At 46.2% G+C, this 24,392-nt stretch overlaps 1 protein-coding gene across 1 annotated transcript in view; it reads left to right on the top strand.

The window, feature by feature from the left end:
- Nucleotides 1-15,453: 15,453 nt before the first annotated feature.
- The window catches only part of PROKR1 (prokineticin receptor 1), a 29,943-nt gene continuing 21,004 nt past the window's right edge, over nucleotides 15,454-24,392 (top strand). Inside the window, exon 1 of the mRNA XM_059720088.1 lies at nucleotides 15,454-16,239. The gene's annotated coding sequence lies outside the window, so the exon portion shown is untranslated. The remainder of the gene's footprint in view (nucleotides 16,240-24,392) is intronic.

Below are 24,392 nucleotides of genomic sequence, written 5' to 3'. Positions count from 1 at the left end.
GTTTGAAAATGAATAATGGTCCAGGAGAAAATGTTAGGACTTCTATTCCAATTGATGCCATGAGTGGATATGCAGAAACCAGGACTAAGACGTTCAGACAAGTTTCCCAGTACTTCTTAGTGAGCACATCTACCCAAGATGCTACATCACCGTAGCAATGAGCTACAGAAATTTAATTTGTCACTACAGTGATATAGGATCAGCGGGCACTAACCATGACACTGCCACTACTGCTCAGTAGCAATAAATTTGTTGCTACAGTGCAGTAGGGTCGAAAATGATCCATAAGCCATCAGGACTGTGCAGTAGTTTAGCAAGTACTAAATGACTGCTCAGTACCAGCTGTGCAGTCAGGGGCACATGCCCACTGTAGCCTGATTTTCAAAGGGCCTGAGCATCTGCAGGTCCATTTAGGTTAAAATGGAGAAGAGCAGACTGAGCAGTTCTGAAGAATCAAGTCACATGAGCTGAATCTTTACCTGGAGAAAAATCAGTGTAACATCAGTACAGCTTATTGTGTTGACTTCCACAGCTGACAATGTGGGCCATCTCTGTCTTTGTCTAGACTGCAATCTACCTGAACTATGGAGCAATTATAATTTGGTCTTGTACAGTGACAAATACATGGCAAGTACTTAACAAATTTGTTGTTTATAATAAATAATTATAATGGAGCATCTTTGTGCTAATCTTCAAAGGATATTAATTTATTTAAAAAATCACATTTTACCTTTCCACATCTAAATGGCACTTACACAGTATTTGAGTCCTTTTTGCACTTTAGCCTAAGAAAAGCCACAGGTAAAGAAGATGATGGTGGGTCCTGTCTCTAAGGGCCTAGAACCTGTCTCTCCCATTCTTCTAGGCTATTGAGCTAAAAGATAGGCACATCCATGTTCCTTTCTTTTTCTTCCTCCATTTTAGGTTAAGCAACTGCATGCATACCTGAGCAATTACACTGCAGATGGAAAGAGACTGTAAGGCCATGTCTACATGTCATCCTACATTGCTGTAGCAACACACTACATTGTCATATGATGTGCTACAGCAATCACGAGTCTACACATGATTGGCAGCTACTTCACCATAGTGGCTCACTCCTGAAGTACTGGCAAAAACTAACTGTGCGCTATGCACATGGTGCAGTATAGGCAGTTACTGTACCGTGCCTTAGTACTTCCAAAAATAAGTACTAAAGCAGGGCGCTGTAACAACACTGCCATAAGGCGACGTGTAGACATGCCCTAAAAGTACCAAAAATTGCACTCAAGCCTGTTTAAGATCCAATGGGCATGTCTACATGTGTGCTTTAATGGGCAGTAGCCTATTTTATTGCACATTAAAACGTCATGACAAAAACAATGCTAATACTCTAATGAGCAGTTAAATTAAGCTACTGCGCATTAAGCGTCACTAAAAAAATGCATTTGCACTACTGCACATTAGGGCAGCCTAATATGCATTTAATTAGTGGCTCACATCAGAAGGCACTTTTACATGTGCTCCAGGGTGCAGGGGAGGGGGCAGAGTTGAATTAAAGCGGCTCCAAGAGCTGCTCTAATTAAAGCGCTGCAGTATCTTGTGTATCAGAGTCCCTGTGATTAAAAATGGCGGCACGGGTACTTGAACTAAAGCTCTATGAGCTTTAATTCTATGAGCTTTAATTCAAGCACCCCTGCTGACATTTTTATGCATGGGGACATGACACACAAGACACAGGAGGCTGCTGGAGTGAGGTAATTGCCATGCTGTAGCAAACTCCATTAATTGAGTCTGCCCAAACATGCTGGATTTCAAGTGTGTCAGAGCAGCCTCTGCACACATGTATAGGTGCCCAGAGGTACTAAATTTAATGCACAGTAGCAAAAGTGCATTAATGAACATGTAGATACACTTACTGAAATGCATAAAGATGAAACAGTATTTGGCCCATAGCAATTTTCAGCCCCTCTAAAAATGGTTTCATTTCAAAAATACATTTCTGCATAACTGATCAGTTTATTATCTAAAACAAGCAGATTTCCCCAGCCAATGGAGTCTTGTTTCAAACCCTTTGTAGTGCTTTCCACTTACACTGATAGACTATAAAACTTGCTCACTACTGAAATGCATACTGAGCTTGCTCTCTTTACAGGAGTTCGCCACACCATTCCTGATACAGCCTACAGCAACAGCTTCACAGTTGCCCTGAACAGACTGAGATACACCAACAGTTCTCTGTAACACCAATGCGAATTCAGCTACAGATTGAGGCTAAAAGCATAGGTTATCAGAGCACAGTCCTCAGATCCTAAAGAGTGATGAGACACTTGCTGGGGAGATGTAGGGCACATGGAAAGATTTGCCCCCAAATCCATTTAACATAGGGGGGGGGTTCAGAATGACAATGTCAATGATAGCTGATTCAAGCTGTCAAATCTAATAACTATTTTATGAAAACAGTTTTCATAACAGAGGTGTATTTCCATTTCTATATGCACAGAAGTGGACAATCATGTTTTACCCATGCTCAGTTGTTTCTGGACACTTGGCTAAGTTCATCTTGTATTTTTACAGTCTGCTCTAATTATATTTGCATTGCACTCATATATGAAGTCTCTGTTCAATATCCTGTCCCCATTGTGCCATGTGCTGTTAGGGTTGGTTGAAAATTTTCAGATGTAATTTATTGCAATGAAAATTAGATTTAATAAAATACAAAATATACCCCCCCCCCCATCTTTGATTTAAACTTGGTTTGCAATTTATAAAAAATTATTCTGGGAGGTATTTGGTTTGAGAATACAACTCATAAACAAGGCATGGAAACAATGAGAGGGAGGAATATTGCCATTCAAACATGCAGGAAGAAATGGAAGAACAGAGAACTCAAGTGTCTTGCCAGTGTTATACAGAATCTACAAGACAGCTAAAGCATTGTGCCCAGAGTGCCAGATCACTGTTTTACCCATAAGGCCATGCACTGCATTCATAAACATGCCCCAGCAGTCCGTCCACCCATACTCCAAAACTGGTACACCTATTGTTTAGACATTGCATCAAATGTGTTCTAATAACCACCAGTTTAAATGCAGAGTATACGAACATCAAATTCTCCTTAGAAATAAGGAAAGGCTGATGGAGTTAAAGATATTCACTGGCTGGTAGGAGGGAAGAGTAAGAATTGGCAAAATGACTGCTTGAGGGCTAAAGTGATTTGGCTCTGCCCTGTTTAAAGGGCCAGCCCCAGAAAGGTATTCTGCAAACAAAATTTTCAGTGAACCAAACAGCCTTGCAGTGGATACAGCTGGTATGGATCAAGAAATCACTCAGCCAGATTTTCCTGAGAAATCACATAGAATTGATTTGTATCCAGCAAGAATTGTGTTGAACACTGGCCTTACAGCAAAAATATGACCCAAAACACTTGCTTCTATTTTCCATTGGCTCAAATCTCCAGACCTCCGACAGCCTAAAGTATTATGTAGGCACTGCAGTGACCAATAGTATTGTTTTCAGCAGGATCCACATTGCCACTACTGTATGCCAACATCCATTTAGTAATCCAGTTTTATAAAAAAACAACCCATAAAACCTTGCATTCAGTCAGCAGCCAATCCGCACCTGCCTTCTGGCCATCTCTGCTGTTTTATACAATGGCTTCAATTACTAAAATTTTCAAAGTCCCTAGCAGCACCAGTCAAACATTACAATCTATCACTAAACTATCAATGGTTGAAAAGTATCGTGTTGGTTCTGGTTCTTTATTCAGTATTTAATAGTACCTTAATTATTCATTTATATTTAAGCTCATGGCTATGTGCATTAGTAAATGTCTCTGGCAAGAATATTTCCATGGTGCTGTTTTGCCAAATTTTACTATACAAAGTCTTGATCCTATTCTCAGAAACAGGCATGGCTTTGCTTAGAAAAACATCTACTTAATGGTAGCCAATCTGAAAAGAAAAAACAATTCACACTTACCTATTATGAAAGTAGGAGTAAATAGTGTGAGCAAAATAATGTCCTAGAAAAAATAATCCAGAAGCCAAGCCCTATAATTTTTTTGGCTGCTGTAGTAATAAACTAATTGAAAAGAAATGTTTAATCAACTTAAATACTAGTTCTACATGTCATCATACATTTGCTGAGCCCACACTTTGCAAACTGATATATAGTTTGGTCAGCCTGATATTGATCAGCTAGCACAGTGTCCAACTACTCATACCTCTATTTTGACAGCTTAACAGTCCAAAACAATGTATTTGTTTGCCAATTATTTTAGAATATTGCCAAGATTGAACTATGGTTTTTCATTAAATAAGCCACCACTCTACGGGTCCCTTTGACTGTCCCTAGCAAAAATGAAAAGGGCTGCTTTAAAAAGATCAGAGAAATGTAAAGAAAACTTAGATTTAATTTTCCTTATAATAGTTCTCTTGAAAAAATTCCTCCCAGTGTTCCTAATAATTATGCTTATGATTTAACATATGTAAAATTATTCTGCAGAAAATAATAACAAATAATAAATTACAAGAAAGTAGTAGTACTGAGGCCACTGCAGGCCACTGTGTCTCCCTAGGCAAGCTGTAGGCTGGCCTCACCAACCTGTCTGCACCCCAGTGCTGCTGCCTGGCACTGCACTGCCATGTGGCTGCCACACCCACAATGTCCAGGCCTGCAGGGTGCTGCAGGCTGCTGCAGCTTCCTGCCAAGCCTGCCAGCCCCTGGGCCCAGCTGCAGGCAGCTTCTGGATACACCTGCCCACAGTGCACCTCTAGCAGCCTGCTCAGAGTCTACAGGTGCTGTGGGGCATTGCCTCCACCACGCGGGTGCCAGTCCCATGCTGTGCCCCTGCACTGGGTGCTGAAGGCAACGATGTGGGCCTGGCAGCACAGGGACAGCTGTGTAGTGGTTCAGAGCACCAGTGCAGGATCCCTGATGGTATTGTCCTTGCCCAGGCCTGTGCCTATGCCCATGCCCACCACCCAGGGCCCCAAATGGCCCAAGGAAGGGACTGGTGACCTCATTTTACTGTGGGATGAGGCAGAGGTGCAGCACCAATTCAAGCGGTGTGGGTGCTCCAATGCCCACATCTGTGAGTAACTGTGCGGTTGGATGCAGGTGCATGGGAACAACTGGTCAGCACAGCAGTGCCACATAAAAGTCAAGGCCTCGTGGGCAAAGTGGGTCACCATGACTGACTACAATCATTGGTCTAGCAGTGCCCGCAAGTCCATGACCTTTATGCGGCAACTGAAAGATATCCTGGCACCCAGGCCACAACTGTGCTGTTTACCCTGGCCTGGCAACTCTGGTGACACACCACCAGAGGAGGGCCCCTCAGGCATCCAGCGACCCATTCTGTTAAGCTCCCCAGCTACACCCTCCACCAGCAGCTTGAGGAGCCTGGGCCAGCATCTGTCTCACCAGCTCCACAGCCCCAGGGCCAGTCACAAGGTGCAGCCAGCCATGACACTGTCAGCCACCAGCATTGCCCGCTCCTCTCCTGCCTAGGTGCCTGCACACCACACCCCACCATCCAAGGATACTACCTGGAGCTGCACTCCATCGGCACCAGCCAGGATGAAGTGGAGCTGCCAGCCATGCCAGCCCTGGCCACATGGTAGGCCATGCACTGTGGGAAGGCTCCTCTCTGCCCTGTTCCTGCCCCACTCCCTGCCAGGCCTGCCTGCACTCCCCTGGCCCTGGGTTCCCCCCACAGCATGCAGGATGGTGCAAGAGAAGGTGGTTGGCTAGGGCCTCCTGCACCCGGTGCCTTGGATCCCACAAGCATGTGTGTGGCTCACTTGAGGTCTCAGCAGAGGGGGCCTGTCACTGTTGCTTCCATTGCTGCTGCTGCTGCTGCTGCCACAAGTGGTGCTCCTGCCGCCAGTCATTCTCCACCCATCACACTTCCTCCATGCAGGCCTCATGGGACACCTTCCCCCAGGCCTCACAGATGTTATGCAGCACACAGGCTATGATGACCCAGGGGAGGTTGTCATCAGTGAATTCAAGAAGGGTGGTGAGAGAGCATCAGTGCCCCTTGAAACGGCCAAAGGCGCACTCCACCAGGGTGCAGGTCCAGCCCAGGCAGCCATTAAAGTGGGTCTGATGGAGGTCTGGATGGCCAGTCTAGGGCCTCATGAGCCAGGGCAGGAGTGGGTTGGTGGTGTCCCCAATGAGGAGGGGCGAGACCACAGTGGTACCCAGCTGCATGTCCAGCACCTTCAGCATGAAGCACCCACTCTCCACCAGGCCTGGCAGGGCAGAGTTTCAAAACATGCTGGCATCATGGGCACCATCCACCCAGCCAGCACTCACATGAATGAAAACACCTTGATGGCCCAAAACAGCCTGGAGCACCATACAGTGAAATCCCCCGCAGGTGTTGTAGGGCCAGTCTCCATGAGCCAGGCAGGGGATGGGGATGTGGGTACCATCCAAGACTCCGATGCACTGCAGAAGCCCAGGGCATGGAACCCCACCACCACTGCCAGGGGGTTGTGCAGGTGCAGCACAGTGGGCCCCAGCACATCCAGGGGGCACCGCACACCTCCAAGATGGTTTTCACAGTGGTGGCCTTGCCTGTCCCAAAGAGATAGCCCTCACAGCAAAGGCCTGTGGGTGTGGCCAGCTTAAGCAGGACAAGAGCCAACTGGGTGTCTGCAGGGAGGGGCGGCCACATATTATTGTCCTAGGTGGGGCCAGAGCTGCTTGAGGAGATCCCAAAAGGCCTGGGTCATGCAGAATGCTTCCAACCACTGCTCATCGCCCCAGGTCTGCTGGATGACATGCAGCCATCAGTCTTGGCTGGCCAGCAGCCCAGTAGTGGTGAGGCTGGAGGCCTAGTAGGGCAATGGCAGCCCCAGCAGTGACAGCCAGGAGCCCATCATTGGCATCTCTTCCAGTGGCAGCTGTGCGGTGGTGGCTGCGGTCCTGGGACAGCATGCTGTGGCTAAGGAGGCGGTCACTGTACATGGGGCAGCTAGGAAGGCCATAGTGTGGGGAGGCAGAGAGGGCAAGGAGAGAGTTGCCACATGCTGTCCGTGCACTGAGCACACAGATCCTGGCCTGGGAAGTGGCTGACCAGAGAGGAGTAAGCTGGGCTGCCTTTTGAAGATGGCTGCCAGCTGCTGGTACCTGCAGCCAGAACCTGGAGCTCCCCCCAGCGGTAGCAGGGGCCCATTGCAGGGGTGCAGGAAGTTTGGCGCTAATCTGCTGCTTAGTCCCTGCATGTATAGATGCCTGCCCGGGAGCACTTAATCCACAGAAGTTGACTCGCGAGTAAACTGATCCTGGATCAAATGCATGTTTAGATGCACCTATTATATACTAATACATGTAAGAGAAGCTAATTAAACCTATTGTATAATATATTCCTTTATAGATCAGGTATTCTGGCTCTGTCTCTACTTATATTAAATATGTATACCAAACATCATGCCACTAAATTATACTAGTACATGTATGAGAAGACTCAAACCCTTCTATAGTTTTACCTAAAACTGTAGTGGTTTTTGTCCTTTGGTCTAATAAAATCAAAGCTTTGATTTTACTTTTAAGTAACACTATTCCATCAATAATGTCAAAATAAATACATCACCACAAGTCTCCCCCAATAGCAGCCAACTGAAAAAAAAACTAACAAAATTACTTTTCCTCACAGCAGCCATGCAAAGATGGAAATGTCACAGCTTAAATGTATGTAATGAAGCTTTGCTTGCCACTTTCTGCACAGGACAACTATACCTTGAAAGAGCAAGTGTTCTGTTGCACAGTAGAGAACATTGCTCAGTACATTTGCAAAGGTTGACTTTCAGTTTCCTAAATGCTAAATTTTACCCATATCTACAATTGGCAATTGCAAACACCTCTGCATCCTAATACATCTCTGCCTGCCATTTTAACAGCCTACCACCTCTCTCCAGACAAAGGTGGGCACAAGTTAATATGCTAGTGCAGGCATTCGTCTGTAGAAAACATGTCCACAACTATCAAAACTTTTAAAGAGCATACAGGCATTTAGAGCAGTCAACTGTCAACTAGTGCAGAAATGTTACCCCTGCCATGTGTTAGAACACAGTGGTATGCCCAACCTCATGCTATCTATGTTAAAAATGTAGATTCCTTCAGAAGAAATTAATGAGTTGCTTTAAAGCTACTTCATCTACCTTTGCCAGATCATAGTGTCCCTTAGATCATAATGTCCCTTAGCTCTTAAATGGTGTTTTCATCATGATATCACAAAGCACTTTACAAAGCAAGTGAGTGTTGTCATCCCCAAATTGCAGATAGGGAAAGTGAGGCACAAAGAGGTGCCTCACAAGCAGGTGAAATAACTTACCTAATATCACCCAGCAGGATAGGCAAAGAACCAAGAATAGAACCCAGGTTGCCTTAGCCCTAAGTCCAATGCCCTATGCCCTAATATACATAGCCTTCTAATGCTTTGATCCAAAATCTAATGAACTCAATGACTTTCCATTGACCTTAATAAACTTTAGATTAATTTCTATAAGGTTAGTGATAGATCTAGCAGTACAAAAGCATAGACAACTGACCTCTGTTCCTTGCTCTTGACTCATGCATGAATATGTGATGACATATTTTTGGAAACTTATCTTTTTTGTCCTGCAGACCTTGGATTCAGTTTGGGTGCAGTTCCTGCCTCATAGCATAATCATATTGCAGACAATAACAGGATGAAGTGAGACTCTTTCATTGAGTCCACTTTAGGAATTATTAACCATTTCTATTATTTCTTAGTGAAAACACCTATGCATATTTTTATGGATCATGGTATTGCTTCAAGCTATTCTTACCTGTACATAAAACACTGTCCATAAAACCAATGTACATCTGTGAATTTTTAAATCAGTCACTGATACATTTTAATCAGCCAGTATCCTGTAAGACAAAAGTTTAAAAAGCTAAAGACTTTGCAGGAACAAAACTTTCTCCCATTGAAGTCAATCAGTGAAGTCTATTGTTTTAACTTGAAGCTGGAATGGTCACAGCTATTTTAGGCAAATATATTTGTTAAAAGGAAAAGATTGTTCTAAGACCATATCTGAGACATTAATGATGAAGCTTGCAGAACCCAGCAAAGCCAGCAGCAAAGGTTACTTGTATTAGGAGAACTCTTGATAAGTGAAGGTCAGGGACACTCATCAGGCAGGCAAATCCTATCCCTGCCATGGAATAGAGTCAACTTTGTGAGAGGAACTCCAGAGACTATTTTCTCACATGAATTCCTCACTCAGTCTGACCTTTAGAGCAGATACATAAAAATTCAGTCCAGTAGCAGAAGTACTAATTTTTTTTTTTAATCAAACATTTTCTTCATGCATGTGTAGTTCAGGCAACATCAAGGAGATGTCTTCCCCATCCTTCAGATATAATATCTTTCCTTATCAAGAAAAGAAAAGGCACATTTAATTTAACATCACAGACATTCTCTAAAAGAGCAGGGCTTGATCACTTACTTCAGCATAACTGATGAGGCACAAAGTGACAGACAAAGAAGATTCTCATTTGGTTACAAATCTAGTATTAAATGCAGTGCACAAATTCTATACTCATTATCATCTTTGATCAACCTTCTATTATACAGTATTATAACTATTAGTAACCTTTTCCAATATCTTAGCTTTCTGATTAAACTGTTGTTGTCAAAGTAAGTGACGAATAAATTGCATTGCCTGCATATTTTTTTGAGATTAGTTTTACATTCTCTTTTTTGAAGCCCAAAGGACAAAACTTCAACCCCTGTTTAACCCAGTTGAGGAGTCCCTAAGTCAGAGAATCTTTGAGAGGCCAAAATGCCATACATGGCCACAAACTCTTGTATAGCTAATAGAATAACATCTGAGGAAGAAATATCAATTACAGCAGGCCATACCAATAAACTCCTTGCTGCTGGATGTTTGACTTCATGACTTAGTCTCTTCAAGCAGACCTGCTCATGGAGCAGAAAGGAAAACCAGGTACATATAGTCTTAAATTACGGGCGTGCTGCCAATAATACACAATTATTATATTTGGAACTCTGATCCTTCAGCTCCAAAAACACAACATGAAGTCAAGAAAACTCTTCCTTGGTTGGCAGCAGTAATAGCTCTATTGTCTTCTGTACGTCAGCTACTAAAAGGTGCAATACTTACATCTGGCTAGTGCAGTACACCCTCCTTAATCCATCATAGGTGGTCTGAAGTAAGCCAGCTTTAGGCTCTGACAAATGATTTCTTAGCTACACGTGCTGAAGTAAAGAAAAAAAGAAAACCAAGTGAGGAAAAAGCATCCCTCTAGCTATGCAATTTTTTTGAGTAGATGCGATGTCTTTTATTAGACCAACTGAGTAGTTGGAAAAAGTTCTTAGCAAACTTTCAGGCACAGTCACCCTTCTTCAGGCACAGGGAGTCTCTGCTGTTCTAAGACTCCAAGGAATGAGAGAAGCTAAAAGTATGGCAGATGTCAGTGAGAATGTAAATAGGTAGCGATTAGAAAGACAAGGTAAAGCAGGGAAGGGGAGGGGAAAAAACCAGGGGGGAAACAGGCCAAAGGACAACACTCCAGCGATAGTAATGCGAGGTAAAAAAGAGACTGTCTGTGAAAAAGGAAATAACTGAAAATTGGGAAGACAAAGGGCAGAAAAATAGGGGAGGGAAGGGGAGAAAAGGTGGGTGAAAAAAAGAATGTAAGAGGTCAGGTCTGGCAGGTACCTGATGAATCAGATGTCAGGCACATATTGTACTGTGTCATAAATCCAATGTCAATATCTAGTCCATGGTTTTTTGCATCCAGTAGATTTATGAAGTAAAGGTCATAGGCTTGTTCCCTTTGATGATTAGAACTGAGAGATCAGAGAGGGAGTGATTGTCCCATAAGAAGTGTGCCCCCACATCTAATTGGGTATTCTTGTCTTTGATAGATGTTTGGTGTGCATTTATTCTGGTGCGTAGTTGTTGTTTGGTTTCTCCTACATATTTTCCATCCAGGCATTTGATGCACTGGATGAGATATATAACATTTCTGGAGTTTTAGGTGTAAGATCCAGGGATGGTGATGGCTCTGTTGTGGGATGTAGTTATTGTGAGGGTGGTGGAGATGTGTTGGCAGGTTTTGCATTTCTTGTCCTGGCACCGTCTGGATCCATTCAGTGTGGTTTGGGCCATAGGGAGTTTGTTTCTGATGATGAGGTTAGCAAGGTTCAGTGCTTGTTTAAAGGCTAGGATGAGTGGTTCTGGAAAGATCTCTTTAAATAATGTGGTCTTCTTAGAGGAGTGTCCTTGTTAGATTTGGAGATTAGTGAGGTGGTGACCACGGGCACTCTCCTTGCTGCAAATTTGATGGTATCAGAGAGCTTGGCTGTAAATTATAGCTTTCTTGGTGTGTTTAGGGTGATTGCTGGTTCTGTGTAGTAGGGCTGTGCAAAATTTTGCCAGGTGTTTTATTTCAAAGCTGTTTTGATGCATTTCAAGCTTGAAACAGTGAAACAAAAGGCTTCAAAGCAGCTTTGAAATGAAACAAGGGCACTCAAAACGTTTAGAAAGTTTTGAAACATTTCAAGTTTTGAAGTCGGGCTTACTTGGCTTCAGTGCAGGTCCCAGACGACAGCAGCAGCTTGCTGTCACCCCACATGCAGATCCAGGGGCCTGCCCTCCTGGGGAGGAGTCTGGCACAGCCCCACAGCCCTCCTAAGAGTGCGGGCCCCCGGATCTGTGCGCAGGATGACAGTGTGCTGTCACTGCTGGCTGGGGCCAGCTGGCAGCAGCAGCCTCCTGTCATCCGGCATGCAGATCCAGGGACCCACACCCCCCAGGAGGAGTCTGGCACAACCCAACAGCCCTCCTGGGGGTGTGGACCCCTGGATCTGCATGCCAGATGACAGGAAGCTGCCGCTGCCAGCAAGTGTCATGAGTTTTGCTTTGAACATTTTGAGATGCAAACAGTTTGAGATGCAAACTGTTTTCCAGAAGCCTCTGCACCTATCTCCTTGAAACTTGGCAGACTTCATACCCTCAGAAGGGGCTACTATTCCTACAATTTTCATCCAAATCAGGCAAGAAATTACAAAGTTTTAGGCATTTTCATGATTCCCCATTATAGATGATGGGTGAAAAGTTGAAAGGCATCGAAACAGCGAAACAGTTTCAATGAAACCTAACAGAACAGTGCTTCAAAACAAAACAAAATGATGAAACAAAATACTGTGCCTTTGAAACGGACAAACAGAAGTCAAAACAAAACAGTGCTGTTTCACACAGCCCTACTGTGTAGGTATGTATGTTGGTCCGTGGGTTTCTTCTGGTGGTTTGAATGTTACCATCTTGGATATTGATCATGGTGTCCAAAAAGGAAATGCTAGTGTTAAAGTATTCATGTGATAGTCTGATGGAGGGGTGATGATTGTTGAATTTTTGGTGGAAATCAATCAGAGACTGCAAGGTCCAAATGATGAAGATATCATCTATGTATCTCAGGTATAGTAAGGGTTTGATGGTGAAGTTCTTGAGGAATTCTTCTTCTAGGTGGGCCATAAAAGGTTGGCATATTGTGGGGTCATTTTGATGCCCATAGCTATGCCCATGGTCTGGAGGAAGTGTTAATTGTTGAAACTTAAGTTGTTGTGTGTGAGGGTGAAATACATGAGTTCAGTGATAACCTAAAGTCTGTACTCTGAGTTGTAATCTCATTCTTGTAAACAAGTGAGGCAGATTTGAATGCCATCCTGGTTTGGGATGTTGGTGTATAAGCTAGTGACATCCATGGTGGCTAAAAGGGTATTGCTGAGAAGGTGGTCTATGTTTTTGAGTTTTTGCAGGAAGCTTGTTGCGTGTTGGGTGAAACTCAATCTTTGGGTAATGAGCAGTTTTAAGATGGATTTGATGAAACTGGTATTTCTTCCATTAGGGTACCATGGTTTGAACTGATACGTCTGCCGGGGTTTCCTTGTTCATGGATTTTGGAGAGCAGGTAAAAAGTCCCTGGATTGGGTAGTGGAGGGATCAGGGTCAAATTTTTTCTTGTACTTCCGATGGAAATGTTGTAATAGTGGTTTTGAGTTTTGAGTTTTCCTTCTAGCTAGGAAGCCAGTGTGGAATGCCCAGGTAATTCATCCATTTTTGCAGGGGGTAATCCTGGATCTCATCCTGTAGTCCTTTTCCACTTATTGGTCCCTTCATTCTTTAATAAGAGCTTGAAGTAAGAACTGTAGAATTCAGTTCCTCTGTCACCAAAGACACATCTCCTGGTAGCATTTTTTTCTGCACCTAGTCAGGTAAAGCTCTAAAGCGTCTAGGATCAGATTCCAGATCAGACAGAGCTTTGTTTAGCTAATCTGAGCAAAGGGGGCTAGATCACTTTCTAGTACCATGTCTACCAGTCCCTGGAAAGCTAAGGACCCAGGGCAAGTTATTAGTCTGATGCAATCCAAAAAGGAACAAGCTATAGATAACCAAAAATCTAGGGCAGTGGAAACATGCCATATCCAGTCTGATAAAAAAGCATTAGCTGGGATACAACTATACAGTGGTGGTAGATCAGCCAAGCCACTGAAAAAATAACTCACTTCCACTCAGTTCACATCAGTCCCAGAAATGAGTGGGTAGAGAGGTTCTCTACCCACTCATTTCTGGGACTGATGTGAACTGAGTGGGTAGAGATGCCCTCAGCGGTTCACCTGGCACCATGCTCAAGACCCGGATTTCCTGTGCGCTCAAGGAGGGCACTTTGGGTCACCCCAAAGGCATCCCCCACTACCTCATTTCTAGAATTTGCACAAATGGAGGGACACTGAGACTTATTTCCTTGGCAGCATGACTGTAACAGTACAGACATATTCTGAGTCCCAAATTACAGATGTTAACTGAAAAGCATCTGCCATATCATAACCATGTTGGGGAGAGCTTCTAAGGGTTATAAAGGAGGATGAGATGGGGAGAAACATGCTGTCAAATGTTCAAATATTGGTTTGTGTACGTGAGCTGTCTTCCCCCTTTAAAAAGGAATTTAAAGAAATACAGGGACTGAAAGAATACGAACATTAGACTTTCCAAGTGATTCACCTACTGATAAGTGACAAAACAAAAAGAAAATAAATAATTTCATCAGAGCAGAATTTCATCAAAGCAGGACAGCTTGGTTTAAATTTAGTTATTTCTGCTGGGAATGTCTCACATTTAGGTTTCCAATCTAATTTAATTCAAAATATACTCAGAAGAACAGTGCTGAAAAAAATATATTGGCTTGCATACTCGCTTCCTGTTGAAATTTACAATCCAGCAAATAATACACCAGTTGAAATATACAGAGCATAGGTTGCTAATTTTTCACATCTCCCCCCCTTCTTGTTCACTTCATAATATTGCAACCACTAGCAAGTAGATCCATGCCTAAAGAAGCATTGGGCATGGATTTATTTTGGAGCATTTCATTCTAACTGAATACTCTATGAAAAGAAAAGAGATGCTGAATCTGCATCCAGCATTTAATACCAGATCCTGACTTTTTTTCATGGTTCTGTTGTATTGCTGCACAACGGAGTTTTCACCACAGTGTCTTCTGTGCTACCTACAGGGTGTGTGTACATGAGATGCTTTACTACACATTAGGCTAATCTAATGTACAATAAAGTGTCACTGTCTACATGTGCACAGCAATTACTGTGAAGTATAGTAGTCTAATGTACCATACAGATACAGGTACTAGCAAAACAGTGCGTTAACTAATGTGCCATACCACACATGTAGATGCTGACTGGAAGCAAATTGCTTCTTGTCAGCCTAGGCAGCAGGACCACAAGGAATGGGAAGAGCTGATTTGGCTTTGCAGGATGCTGCCTGGCAGCCATGTGGAGATCAGGACCCCCACATGGCTAGGAGGCAGCTTCCCAGCAGCAAGACAGCTCTCCCAGCCACATGGAGATCAGGACCCACCCTTTCTCCATGTGGCTGGGAGGCAGCTGCTCGCCCATCCAGAACAGCTCCTTCCCCCACCTCAGGGCCGACCTGATTTCCCCCCAGCTGGGACACAGCTGCCTGCTAACCCTGAAGCTTCCCCTGGCTGCTGCAAGGGGGTCAAAGCAGGGCAGGAGCAGCCCTGGAGTGGGCTCAATTGGCTCTCCATGGGTGTGTCCACACATACAGGCATGTGCACTTGCACCAGTTCAAATAGAAGTGGCACAAATTTGAGCCAGGGATTTTTGCCTGAGTGCACATGCCCAGACATGCACTTTGGTATGGGGCAAATTGTGCTACTTGGGGCAAAATAACCCTGCCTGGCTCCTCCCAGATCTGCAGCCAGGGGGTGCTAGAGCCTGCAGCTAGCACCTGTGCTGTTCCCAGCAGTTATAAAAACCCACCCTGGCAAGTAGCTCAGAGCTATTCACTGTCAGAAGCTTCTGGGGGAAAAGCCTCTGGGTGGAAGTTGGCCATGCCCCTTCCTGTCCCCAGGTGTTGCTGTTGCTAGCTTGGTTTTAGGAGCTTTTGTGGAAAAGATGGCCAGGCCCTTTCCTGTCTCTGGCTATTGCTAGCTGCTGGCTTGTTCTCAGAGCTTTTGGGGGCAAGTTGGCCACACCCCTTCCTGTCTTGGGCTGCTGCTGCTGTTGGTGCTGCCCCCCCTACAGGGGGGTCCTCTGCTGCATGTCGCTGCCCCCTCATTAGGGATCAGCCCACTGCACTACACTGCACCCTAGCTTCTGCATCCCTGTTTCAGCCTGCTGCCCAGCCCACCACCAAGCCGCAGTCAGAGGACAGCCTGGGAAGGGAGCCTGCACTGCCTGTGGGCCCCTCCCCCACCATCACTGCCGGAGCCTAAAGGTGCCTTGTCTGCCCCAGTTGCCTTGGCAGGCCACCCCCCAACTTCACCTCCACTTTCACCTGAAGCACACCCTGAGTGGCTGAACTAGATGGCTGCTACCACCACTGCTGCAGTTGCTGCTGCTGCTGCCACCTGTTCTGCTGCTGCCCCCTCTCAGGAGAGAGGGAGATTCCCTGCTGTACCACTTTGCACCACTCAACACCACACCTGCACTGGATTACTCCCTAACTGACTGATTGCTCCTGCACTCCCCCACAGCTGCCTCACTGCATCTGATCCTGCTCTTTTCCTGCCTATTGCCCTGCTGCTGAGTGCCTGGCTGGAGGCCTGAGGGGTTCCTGGACTGATTTTTCAACAAACAAAGCCCCTCTACCACTCCAGCCATCTCTTGCATCTACTTCAGCATCCTTCCCTGTGTGTTTTTGCCCTTGTGTGGTAAGTCCTGTGGTCCACTCCCCCGGCCTGGTGTTTGTTGTATGGCTGAGTAAGCCAGCTTAAGTCTCCCCAGCCCTTGAGTGTGTTGCCCCGTCCCCCACATTCCCCAAGCATAGCCCTCCTGGGTATTTTTTTCCTGTGGGACTGTACCTCAGTGAGCTTCAGCCCCCTTCCCCCCACCATTACCCTCACATCCCCAGTCAGCCCCTATTTGATTCACCAGCCCCATTGTATATTTTGGTTTTCTTTATTGTTTTCCCCTCCCTCATATGAAGCAATGACACAGCAGGAACCTTCTGGAGGGGGACAGATGCCCCCACAGAGCCTCCTGCAGCCCCACTATGGGGGCAGATCTAAGCCAAGCCCCTGAGGGTATGCATGCCCCTGCAGCACCCACCCCGGAGGCAGAGTCCAAATGACCTGCCAGAGTCCCACTTGCCACCTGTCTGGTTAAAGGCTTACAGGGAAAACCCTACAAGAACTGGCTGAGGGTCCTGAATCTCTTCAGCCTCTGCGAGAGAAGGCTGAGAGGTGATTTTGTGGCCATCTACAAACTCATCAGGGGGGACAGCAGGAAACAGGGGATACGATGTTTACCAGGGCGCCCATCAGGATAACTAGAAACAATGGCAACAAACTGAAGGAGAGCAAATTTAGATTGGACATCAGGAAAAAATGCTTTACAGTGAGGAATGCCAAAATATTGAATATGCTTCCAAGGGAGGTGGTGCTCTTCAATACCTCCAAGCAAGTCACAGTGGGGTCAAAACTGCAGGCATGCTAGCCCCTGCTGAGGCAATGAAGCCTGCCTGCAGTTTTGACCCCACTCCCCTTTCTTGGAGGTATTACAGAGATTAGACAAATACCTGGCTGGGGTCATCTGACCCCAGTGCTCTTTCCTGCCCAGCGAGGGGGTCTTCCCTGGCCAGCCTCCCCCTCCCATCCCCCGGAGGGGTTCCCAAGCCCCCTGCCCCACCATCAGAGACCAGGGGCAAGGGCAGTGGGAAGGGCTCCTCTTCAGCTTCCTCCACAGCTGGGCATGGGAAGGGCAAGGGCCCCACCCCCAAGCCTAGACCACCAGTGCCTGACGGGACCAGGTGTGCCACACCAACCAGCACACCCACTCAGCCAGTCCCTGGCCCTAGCCCCAGCCCCACCGATGCAGCCCCCCCAGTGGGGGAACCTCAGCTATGCACAGGCAGCTGCTGGGTGACCCAAAGCCACCAGGCCTGGAGCGTCCACTGCCAGCCCTTCCAGCTCGGGTGACGGGGCCCCCTTTACAACACTCGCCCACAGGCATGCCAACTGCCCAAGTGGGAGAACCTGCACTTTGAGACCTGGGTGCAGGCCCTGGCTCAGGTAGTGGGGGCCACAAAGATTGTGGCAGCCTCCCATTTTCATGGCAAGGGGGTCTTTTTCCTTGTCTTGGAGGGCACCACACAAAAGTGGGTGGAGAGAGGGCTTGTGGTGGAAGGAGAGTACATCCCCCTTGAGCCCCTAGAAAAGCTGGGGACTAGGGTAGTGCTCAGCTCCATTCCTCCCTATATCCCTAATTGGATCCTGCTCCCCCAGCTCCAAACCCAAGGGAGGGTTATCTCCCCGGTGGTGGCCCTCTCGCTGGGGTGCCGAGACCCCAGCTGCAATGCCCAGATTCATAGGCAGGCCCAGTTTCATAGACACCCTCTACGCTTATAAGAGGGTTAGCCGGTGGACTCCACACTGGGCATTGAAGTGCACCAGTCCCGCTGAACCTGAACTTCACTCCCACCTTTTTATTTTTGGGCACCCCATCCATGACCCCACCAAGTTCCAGGTTGCTTCTAACTGTCAAAGCATGTCCTCCTGGCCCCAAGTGGCCAGGAGGTCAGCCACCTCCAGCTGAGTTCCGGGTGCCAGCTCTGACCAGGCTTCTCTGCCTGGGTGCTGCTACTTGCCTCCCTAGCAGGAATTCTGATGTTCCCTATTTAAAAATTGCAAAATCCCCGATATAAAAAATCCCAGAGTCACTCTTTAAAATACCCCAAAATCCAAGTTCTTCCACAAGTAAAACAAAAGACAACTAGACATATATATGTAGAGAGAGAGATCAAATCGGTTGGGCAATGTTTTATTGATATATTTTCAATTTAAAAGCAATTTGGAAGCCTACCAGTGCCTCTATCAACATAATAAAATAAATTATAAATATCTATATGGTTTGGCATTGACTTTTGGCTTTTTTGTCATAGAAAAATCAGAGCTTCCCCTACCCCCTTTGCTCACCAGGATTTGCAGTGTTGAGCAGCACTGATATGCTAGTGCCCCGCAACTGCCCTTGACCCTCACTCTCAACCCACAGCTGCCCCCATCCCAGTCCCCTCACTCCTGACCCACAGGGACAGGTATGTGGGTGAGGGGTAGCCTGAGGTGTGAAGTTTGTGGATGGATTGTGGGGGGACTGTGGGTGTGGGGGGGCATATAGGGGGTGAGTCCCCTGCTCCCCACAGGGCACAGCCCCCCTGCACAGCTCATGGGCTGCACTCCCACAGGGCCACAGCCCCTCAACAGGGTCCCACAACCCCCCAATAGGGACCCACAGCCCCCCTAACAGGTCTCACGTGACCCCCACCCAGCCCCAGCCCCTGCTCACTCCTCCAATCATTCCCCCACCCAGCCCCAATCCCCGCTTGCTCCCCCAGCCTCCCCCAATTGCCCCCCACCCAGTCCCAGCCCCCATTGACTCTCCCAGCCTCCCTCCCAATCATTCCTGCACCCAGTCCCAGCCCCTGATCACTGTCATGCCTGGCCTCAGACTCCCCGCACTCACTGGCTTTAGCAGCAGCCATTGAGGCTGCTGGAGCCTCATGGCAGAGCCCCCCTGCACAGCTCAGGGCAGCAGAGATCAACCCCAGCCTCCTGGCACCCACACTGCTGCTGCTGATGCGGATGCAGCCTGGCTTGGCAGGGTGCTGTATGGTGCCATGCACTGTCTGGCAGCTCGGGGCTGCTCCGGCTGTCACCCAGATCCTGATGCTGCTCAGCCCAAGCAGCCCTGAGCTGCCAGATAGCACGCGACACCACGTGACACCCTGCTGAGCCAGACTGTACCCACATGATGTGGCAGTGGCAGCATGAGTGCCAGACAGCTGGAGCCAATCCCCACTTCCCCCTTCTGCAGTGGGAGAGTGCAGGGACACTGGGGTGGGTTGGGGAAGTAATTGGGACCAGGTGGCAGAGTGATGAGGGGGGCTGGGGAAGCGAGTGGGGGCTGGGGCCACCTGGGGGAGAAAATAGGGCCTGGGACTGGGCCGAGGGATGATGGCAGGCTGGGAGAGCAAGCAGGGGCTGAGGCTGGGGCTAGGCAGGGTGGGTGATCATGGTAGGGAGTGGGGCACAGGGCCAGGTGGGGGGAGGGAGCGGAGGCTGGTCCCTTCCCCCTCCTTCAGTCCCCCTCATCCCCTACTTACCTGGAACAGAGCCTGGGTCCAGGTCCCTGCAGCCTGCACATTGCTTGCCCTGCATAGGCATATGTGCTTCAACACTGGGGCAAGGGCCAGCCACAGAGATACTCTGGCTGGCTACCAGAGTGGTGGATCTGAGCCTCTGGTTGCCTCAGGGCACAGTCTGGGGCCATGCCCTGCCCCACTTTTTTCACCTGGGTTTTATTTTGGTACCTGGATATCCAGGTATCAAATTTTGCCTCTGTGTTGCAAATATGCAGTGTGGGGAATGGTTTTTTGTTCTTGCATGTGCATCTTGCAGCATCTCAAAGGGGTTTGAGACACTGCAAGAGCACGTGCATGCTCATCTGGATGCACCCCGGGGGGCAAACTTTTGCATGTGTGCCAGGGAGTGCTTTAATGAGCTTGAATTTTCTGCAGAGAAAATCCAGGTGCATTCATTGCACATGTAGACCCTTCCATAGACTATATGGGCTTGGTAGTATTTGAGTTCAATAGAGCACCATCAGTATTTGTAGACTTCCCCCCAAACCAATCGATGCTTTAGAATATGCTGTGAACTTCTGTTTATAGTAATTCTTCAGGAACTAGAATTATAGTTTATCCACAAACTCAGTTAACAAAACAACAGCTGGCCATTTGCTTTGGTAACATCCAAAAGGGGCCAAAGACATCTAAGGTGGGTGTAAAAGTTTGCCATCCCCAGCGGCATTTTAGTGGCCTATGAGGGGCACCCTTGAAGTCCTTTAATACTTCACTATGTTTTGTACTATATCCCGCCTTTACTCACCTGCCATGTCTTGATGTAAATATTGTTTAGTTGTTCTTACAAGAGGAGGACTACTCATTGTACGCCCCGATGACTAGGGCTGTCCTTGCATGCTCTGAACTCCCCTATGCATGCACCATGCCTCACAGATGTTGTTTGTACTTCTATGTTGGGGTTCTCAGCCACCACGGGCTTCTCACCCCCATCTTTCTCTAGCTAAGCCTACCAGCCTAAACCCAGTGGGTATGGTTCGACTCTGAGGCTCTAGCTCCTTCACCAGGCCTTCTGCCCCCTCCTCCCCACTTCACACAGTGCCTCTGGGTGCTGAGTTGTTTGGTCTTCTGCCTCCTCAGGCTTGGCCCCTTTTTTATAGCTTGGGCTACAAGCCTAGATCTGCCCACTAGGACCCAGCTTCAAAGTCCTATTTTCCTGCAGCCAGCTCTGGGCCCCTGGCCCTATATAGTTGAGCCCACTAGTGCACTGGGCCCTTTGGCCTTTTATGACTGCACCCCAAGGCACTAATGAGGTCTCTTCCTTCCCTACAGCCTCAACCACAAACCACCGGGCTACCAATCAAAAACAAACAGTAAGCCCATGAGCTATAACAAAGATAAAGTTAAGGAAGGCAGCCTGCCAGCTCACAGCTTCCATGGCGCTGTGCTTCTGCTTCCCACCATCTGCTGTGCTCCTTCTTGTGGGGCTGCCACAGCTTCTCTGGGAGTCATCTGGAGTCCATCCCCTCTGCACCCAAAAACCCTCTATAGCCAGCTCAGCCCAGGGTTATTATAGTTTTAGCCTGCCCTGTTTTACTCACCCAACTAACCAACAAGGCTCAACTTTTAACTCCTATCCTGCCAGCCGGCTGTGCCTGAAAAGTTCTGGTCTTAAAGGGGCCAGCCTGCTTTCTGGTAACAGGGCTAGGGTTCCCTGTTAAAGTGGGATTGAGGAGGAATTTAGACAGGTGTGCAAAGCTGCAGTTCTGAAGACCAACTCAGCTGCTCTTTACCCCTAAGGCAGTGAAGGTGACTCAGTGTTCAACATTAGAGTTCCCCAGATGCATAAAGTTGCACTTCTGTACATGAACCAAATTGTCTTTGGCCAACACAAAGCTGAGCAACTTGGCCCTTATCTCATACCTAAACCCTATCAGGATCCAAAAACAAGGCATTCTGCCACCGCTTTTATTTGAGAAGCTCCTATGGTCAGTAGTCTCAGGACAGGCCTAGCAGACTGGGAAAAATGCAGTGGAGGGAACAGAACCCAGGTCTCCCACATCCTAGCTAAGTGCTCTAAACTTTGAGCAGTTGCTTAGAGGAGGAACATTTCTATCACAGCAGATGTGTTTTAAAAGAAAATACTTTTAATGTTTTCTTTTTTTAAAGAAGAGGTTCAGGTGCCTAACTTCAAGAAATGGTTCCAGGAAGTAGATCCTGAGTAAGAGGGAGGCATCTCTTGGTTGCATAAGACTAGGAAAGGGGTGGGATTTAAAACCCATCTTTATCTTGAGCTTTTCCCTGGTAACTACATCTGTTTAGCGTTCTCAGTTTCTGGATCCCACTACATAGAGCTTCCCTTGAAAACTGTCTGGAAGCTGCAGCTAGTGCAGAACATGGTGACCCTTCCTCTAACAGAGGTGGTTCACCAGAAGCACATAACTCCAATCCTCCAACATCTGCATTAGCTTCCAATAACTTTCCAGGCACAATTCAGGGGGCTGGTTTTGACTTATATATGTCCCTAAATGGTCTGGGCCCTACGTACTGAAGGGACCTTGTTCTTCCTTACTCCCCACTGCAATCCCTAAGGTTAACCATGAGCAACCTTCTGTAAGCATCATCAAGTCCACTTGGAAAAAATATGCAAAAGGTCATTCCTGGCAATTGCTTCACAGCTCTGGAACCTCACTCCCTCTTGAGGCCTGCCAGAGCCTGAGCCCAGATATCTTTAGGAAGTGGTGTAAGATCTTCCTATCTGGGCAAGCATTTAGCAAAGCTAGGCTGAGATATTGCTTGTGGTTCTGTTACTGGAAGCTATCCTGAACTTTTGTTGAGAAAGGCAGCATCTAAACTGCATGAATAAATAAAAAAAATGATAGACCACTTCTTCTTGTACATTGTATAGGGAATCCTGAATTCCTACCTCAAGTTTGTGGATCCAACTTTGGATCCACAGAAGCATGAAACCTATGCATCAGGTATATCGATTTTCAATGTTATCACAGATCCAATTCTTCATCTGGATTTGCACCTTAGTCATTTTTCAGAGATCTTTCAGGAATTCCAACTGTATAGCCTTAGACATCAAAGGCTATTGTGAAGAGCAGTTGACTTAGCTCTATAGTCTGGATGCCATATCAAAGAAGTTATGAAATCTTTTCATGTAAAAAATGAGATGTGATTATAGCAGCCTTTCATGACTCATGCTGGTACCAAAATTGGGGTTTCATGCTTTGATGAGCTTCAGACGAAACTGCTATTAGACACCATTCTGTTGCATCTGTGTTTGTTAAAACAACACAGAAATGTTAGCCAAGATTTTTGCTTTCAGTAGGACTTGCACAGAACATTAATCCCTTTCTTAAATTGCTATTTCACATTGGATGATCCCTAAATTCCATATAAATTACAAGCTAATTAAGTAATGCAGAAGGATGGCTCAGACTATGAAACTACTTGCTCTTTACCTTTTATGTTACCTAAAGTGAAACATGCATTATGAGTATTACATTATGTTGTATGATTCGATATTAAACGGGTTTAGAAGAAGTGGTATAAATGTGGAAAGGAAGAGTCTTCTTTAGCTATAATTATTGGTCTAGGCATTCTAGAAAAGGGGGATACTTAGAGGAATTATAGTTGAGGTAAATTTACAGGCTGAAATTTAGCCTTGATTGGAATGTAATACAAAACTCCTGCTGACCTCACCGGGGCCAGAATTTCACCTCCAAGAGCAAATGGAAATAGGAAAAATAATAAGGAATCGATTTAATTGAATAGTAAAAGTAGCTAAAAAAAAGTAGAGATCAGAATAGAAATCCACAAGGCTTCAGAATAGCATTTTCTCAAAGGCATGGGTAAGTTGGACAAGTAAAAGATAAAGTAGGATCATAGTAGAAAACTGTAAAAGCCAGATTTTCAAGAAGCCTCAGCTTCCAGACACTAACATATAGGTACTCAAATAAGTGGGAGATTTTCAGAAGAATTATTTTTTTAAGCACTTTAATTAAAAAGCAACTAGATGTCCAAAAGTAGTGTGTAGCCAACAGCTCCCATCATAAGCAATAAGAGCAGTATGGTAAATGTGTCTGAAAATCTGGCCACTTCAAATTAGGCTTTTAGCTGAAGAATGTGGACTCCTTAAAATCTGGCTCCATAGTAAGGGAGAGACAGGCCTGATATAGTTCAGAATCAAAGGCTTCTAAAATCAGAGAAATTGAATTACAGTATTAGTAAGCCAAAAATAAAAAAAGGAATGCAAATGCAATGTTAAAATCTAGATTGGGGTATTTAAATCTAAATCCTGGAGAAGGAATATCCAGAGATATATATTATGGAAATAAAAGATGTTTAGTAGTTGGTATGAGATATATATATATATATATATATATATATATATATATATGTCTTAAATTGGTTGGAACACTCTTAGAAAGAGAACAACAGAAAAATAAGTTAGTGTGGAAACATCTACACAAGACATTACATCACCGTAGCGATGAGCAATAGTGACATAGCACTGACGGGCACTAACCGTTATGATGTCACTGCATCACCATAAGCAACAAGCTACATCACCATAGCTCATCACTATGGTGACATAGGTAGGGTTGGCTGCTGGAGTTGCACAGTACCAGCAGGTACTGCACAGTCATTTAGTACTTGCTAAAGCACCACCTGTGCAGTCAGGGGCATGTATAGACACACCCTGTCCCTGCACTGCCACAA

The sequence above is a fragment of the Alligator mississippiensis genome, chromosome 1 (assembly GCF_030867095.1).
Source record: "Alligator mississippiensis isolate rAllMis1 chromosome 1, rAllMis1, whole genome shotgun sequence".
NCBI classification, from domain to species: domain Eukaryota; kingdom Metazoa; phylum Chordata; order Crocodylia; family Alligatoridae; genus Alligator; species Alligator mississippiensis.
The sequence above is the reverse complement of the archived record's forward strand: the minus strand, read 5'-3'. Positions and strand labels throughout refer to the sequence as shown.